This window comes from Alligator sinensis, unplaced genomic scaffold, assembly GCF_000455745.1.
Source record: "Alligator sinensis unplaced genomic scaffold, ASM45574v1 scaffold736_1, whole genome shotgun sequence".
NCBI lineage: Eukaryota > Metazoa > Chordata > Crocodylia > Alligatoridae > Alligator > Alligator sinensis.
In genome coordinates this window covers 31,278-37,096 of record NW_005842561.1, presented here as the reverse complement: position 1 = coordinate 37,096, position 5,819 = coordinate 31,278, and positions in this window count along the sequence as shown.

Here is a 5,819-nt window from a genome sequence, read left to right as displayed (position 1 = left end):
AGTATACATTATAGCTGTATTATAGCTCACAATACCTGCTTTATTTAGCAGCTGATGATACACACTGGAATAATGGGCATATTACAACCTATATATATTATATTTGTGGCACATATGGAGCCAGAGGGTCACACTTAAAGCTGTTCTTTGCATGTTAACTCTTGAGTTTTCTGATTTTTAGGCTGAGAATTTTAAAGATCCCTAAGGGATTTAGATGCACAGCTCTAATTTGAATTTAATTGGAAATTGGATAGTACATTCTCTATAATGCCAGCTTTGTTTCATTAAAAATAATTTTATTTTTAAAGTTAGAATCTCATGGATTTCATGCAGATGTAGCAGTTTGCTTCTACCTAAATCAGTATAGACAAGTGCAGACACTTATCTGTAATGTATTAAGCTAGACTTATCTGGTCAAGAATTTGAATTAGATTTTTTTGGAGCATCTTTCACTGGAAGAGCACACACCAACTGCTGAAACTTCCTTAGCCTGGCGAAGGGTTTTTGAACTCAAAAGTTTGCTTAATAACTATTCTCCAACCATTTGAGTTGGTCTAATAAAAGATATCAAATTCACCCAAGGAACCTTGTCTTTCACTGGACTTGGCACTTTATTTCTGGGTTTTTAGACCAATAACAATCCTTGTGTACCTGGGTTCTTCCAGCAGTTGTTTGGAATAGTTTTTATCAGCACCTGGTCTGAACTCCAGGTAGAGCTGAGAAATGTAAATAGCAAAAATAGCAAAATTAATGAAGCAGTACTAAACTGCAAAGTAGATTTGCATTAGAGATGGGTTAGTGGCTTGGGTTAGTGTAAAAGTTGGAGTTAGATCTAAAAGTCCTTAAAGTTTGAGGGGACTTTGTTGGAAGATGCTGATTCAACCCACCTCTTTAATGCTTAGGCTTTATTTCTGTTTTGACAAATGGTTTGGTTCAATCTTTGTTTTATTTAACTTGTTTACCCATCTCTATTTTAGTATCTCTAATGGCTGACATATAGGTCAATATTTCCAGGTACCAGACTTCTTTTTTGTCACTATAGAAACTGCAGATGGTGAAGAGATTGATTTTTTTAGAGGTGCTAAGCACCCACAATTCTCATGGACTTCAGGTCAAAATGTCTGGCTTTTATTAAACAAGCTGCAAGCAAAGAAAGTTACCATTATATGATTTAACAAAAACAATTATTCTACATAATCAATAGACGTTTTGAAATTCCGGTGATTTAATTATTATGTTAAAGCTGCTTTGCCCTTTATAGTAATTTATAGTTTAGTATTATCACTACAGATATTGCATAGTAACAGCACACTACTCACTGCACTCTATAGCCCTAAAGAACATAGTTTTACTTCTCTGATGCAATGCAAATACCAAAATAAATCAGTATAATATAACTTTAATTGTTCTGCTCCAGTTCCATGTAACTATTGGTTCAATCATTTAAGTAAAACCAAATGTATTTTGATAGGAGCTACCAAGTGCTGTAGCCTGAAAAAGAACATACTATATACAGATCTATATATCTACTAAGTATGACTTGATGTGTTATAAGAAAGTGGATTAAAAAATCTTGAGATGATTGGAATTTGATTGCCTGCCAATAACTGATGTCATGCTCATATTTTTTTTATTTGTTTATTTTTGATTAGTGCATGCTCATTAAAGGGAGGACCCCTGCACTACTTTTAGGCAGGAATAAGCATATTCTGTTTAATGAATTGTGTATGCTCACATGTTTTTCAACATGTAGTTTAACATGTCTTGGAATTACTCAGGATGCTTCATGCTTTAGGTGTATTTTCCAATAAGCACTTTTTATATTCCTGGTACAATCTGTATCTGATTAAGGAACTTGTGCCCTTATACAGTGGGTGTCTTGTTGTTTCCTTGTGTCCTTCCATTATGGAAGAGAGCTGGTTGATTTTTCTTTGATAGGGAGGATTCAACTCATTTCTGTTATTCAGTCACTGACTGAGCAGCTGAATTAAGCTTATTCTATGGAACTTCAGGCACTGCCACATTTATGCATTAATCAGCGCAATGGAATTGAAATACTGGATTTCTTGTGCACTTTTCCAACCTTATGTTGACTTATGGTCATATCATGGAATATAAAGCATTTTTCATGACCTATTTTATTGGATGATTATTTATTTTTTAAAAGATCTGATTTCTTAACAAAGACATGGTTAATTCTTGCTTTGTTGTAGGTTTTGTCAGACTGATTATTGAGATCATTCATAAAATACAGATAATGACCCATCAGGATGGTTGATAGATATGTTAATTTAATGCATCGGCTACAAAATTAAGCAGGCTTAAATTTGTACCAATTAAGCCTTCATATTAACATGCCCCTATGTCCAAACCAGTAAGTGTTAGGGAGTATATTTAAATCTATACTTTTCCTTCAAATAGATAAAGAAATAATACTGTGCAAACGATGTGGTCTCTGCCTACTATAAGATGAAAAGAAAGGGAGAAAGTACAATTTTCCTGGGATGTTGAACTGCAGAAAGACATTTCACTAAACATGCAGAGTTTGTTCCTGAGCATGCAACTGACAGTTTCTACTTCGTACAAGTTTGATATGATTTGAAATTTACAAAATTATTGATTGAGTCTCGGGGGCATAGAAAGGTCAACGGGCATCCTTAATCAGTCAAAATGGTGTTGGCACCTTTTCCCCTTGCCACCATGCCTTAGAATAGGAATGAATCTCTCCTGGAAAGAAAAAAGAAAAAAACCAAGCAAAGCCTAGTAGGTATTACAGAGCTGTAGGAAATATGAAACATTTTGCAAAATGAAAATATTTGGGGTTATGCATTAGATTATCACTCAGCTTGACTGATTGCTCTGGAATGTGTTCCCTAACGGATTAGAATCCATGTAAATCCATATAAATAATTTGACATTATGTTTATCTGGTTCTATAGCAACACATTCTTCACGTATAGTATGTGCTATCACATGTTCTCAATGGTTCACAGCACTGGGGCACAATAAAGAGCATGCCAGGATAATGACTCAGCCAAGACTTGCTAAAGATTTTTTTTTCTTCATATGTCTCTGTAGTGTATAGAAAAGCACCTTGGCAGAAATAATAGAGCCCAACCATCTACAATCATAAAAACATGCAGATCTTCTACTGTGATGTGCTTTATGGCACTGTAATGTAATGATGACTTGAGTAGTAAAAAATGAAATTCCATGATCTTGCTAGAAGAAAGAGACATACAATTGTTTTTGTCAGTTGTTTCATGTAGAGTGCCATCACAACATTTTCTGCAATGGTTTTGGCACTTGAAAAGGGTCTAAGATTATACTACTATTCCATTCTTTTCTGCAGCTACAAAAATTATCAAGCCTCAGACCAGGATGGCAGCAGCCAGCTAGAAATGCGAAGGGAGATGAGAGAGGCTGTGACAGCAGAAAACACCATAATAATGGGTGACTTCAACTATCCACAAATAGACTGGGTCAGTCTAACATCAGGCCAGGATGCAGAGACCAAATTTCTTGAAGTTATAAAAGGCTGCTTCCTAGAGCAGTTAATCCTGGAGCGTGCAAAAGGAAACACCATTCTTGACCTTGTCCTAAGTAGTGCATAGGATTTGGTGTAAAGGGTAAGTGTATTACTGAGCCATTCAGCAACAGTGATTACAATGCAGTTGGATTTGACATCCTTGTAGGAGGGAAGACAAGAACAAAATCTACCACAGAAGTCTTTAACTTTAAAAAGGGAGACAACACCAAAATGAGGAAGCTAGTTAGAAGTTAAAAGGGGTCCCTAAGGAGGTGAGAAACATGCAACAGTATGGGAGCTGCTTCAGAATACTGTATTGGAGGCACAAAGCAAATGCATACCTCAAATAAAAAAAATGGAAAGCAGACCCAAAGCTCTGCCATTAAAACAAGCGCTGGCAGTATGTTTTAATGGCAGAGTTGCAGAGGCAATAAGCAGAAAAAAGGCTTCTTTCAAAAAGCGGAAGTCAAATCCTAATGAGGAAAATAAAAAAGAGCATAAACTCTGGCAAGTCAAATGTAAAATTGTAAAATAGCAAGCTAAGAAAGAATTCGAGGAGAAACTTGCTAGACAAACAAAAAGTAACAATAAAAATGTCTTTAATTACATTAGAAATGGAAGACTTGCCATGGAGTCAGTTGGGCCTTTGGATGATGAGGGTGTAAAAGGGGTGTTAAAATATGACAGGGCCATTGCTGAGAAGCTAAATGTATTCTTTGCATTTGTCTTCACGGTGGAAGACATTAGGGACATTCCCTTACCAGATCCACTTCTCCCTAGGAACAAGTCAGCGGAGCTGACCCAAACTGAGGTTTCAGTAGATGAGATCATAGAGGAAACTGATAAACTAAACAGTAGCAAATCACCAGGACCTGATGGCATTCACCCTACGGTCCTGAAGGATCTCAAACTGGAAATTGCTGATCTCTTAACTGTAGTGTGCAACCTATCACTAAAAGCAGCTTTGATACCAGGTGGATTGGGGTGATCCAGTTGACATAGCATATTTGGACTTCTATAAAGCCTTTGACAAGGTCCACCATCAGAGGCTCATCAGTAAATTAGGTAGTCATGGGATTACAGGGAATGTCCATTTGTGGATTAGAAATTGGCTTTAATATAGAAAGCAAAGAGTGAGTATAAATGGTCAGTTTTCCAGATGAAAAGAAGTAAATAGCAGGGTCCCCCAGGGATCTGTGTTGAGACCAGTGCTATTTAACATATGAAAAAATGATCTGGAGAATGGGGTGAGTAATGAGGTGGTCAGATTTGCCAACAACACAAAATTATTCAAAGTGGTAAAGACCAAGGCGCACTGTGAGGAAGTACAGAAGGTTCTGGTATGATAGAACAAACAGGCAACTAGGTGGCAGATAAAATTCAGTGTAGAGAAGTGTAAAGTGATCTACTTGGGCATAAATAACCTAAACTATACCTACACTATGGTGGGCTCTGTGTTACCTGTTACCACATAGGAAAGAGATCTGGGAGTCATTGTGGACAGTTTGCTAAAAACATCATGTCTGTGCTCAACAGCTAACAAAAAGGCAAACAAAATGTTAGGGATTATTAAGAAGGGAAAAGTAAACAAAACCGAAAGTATCATCATGCCTCTTTATAAATCTATAGTGCATCCACCTTGAATATTGTGCCCAGTTCTGGTCCCCACAACTCAAAAAGGATACAGAAGATTTAGAGAAGGTATAAAGAAGGGCAACAAGGTTGATTAGTGATATGGAGGGGCTTTGATATGAGGAGAAACTAAAGAAGCTAGGTCTATTCAGTTTAGAAAAGAGATACCTGAGAGGAGATGTGATAAGGGTTTACAAAATACTAAACGGTGAAGGGAAAGTAAATCGATTTTTAAAAGATTTATTATTTACTCTTTCTCACAATACCAGAACTGGGGGAAGTGTGTGTGTGTGTGTTGGGGGGGGGGGGGGGGGGGGGGTCATAAAATCTAGCTTGTAGGTAGTAAGTTATGAAGCTCTTATGTTCTTAAACTATTACAATGAAGTTCTGAAGCCTAAGAGGAAGCCTTTGGAATCAAATCTAGGATTTTATTAAGAACCTAGCAAACCTTGCACTAAACCTAATTTTATGAATTGGTGGTCATTAAATGACAGAGTTACCTGATAAACTGAAAAAGGTGCTGGATCTTTTAATAACTTGCTGCTATTCAATACAGTAGATGTTGGTTCTAATTGGTATTACAGTTGGGTTATACTGTAAGACTGCAAGCTTACAATGTATTACTGCACACTCAAAATGCTCTGGCATGGAGCCCCTT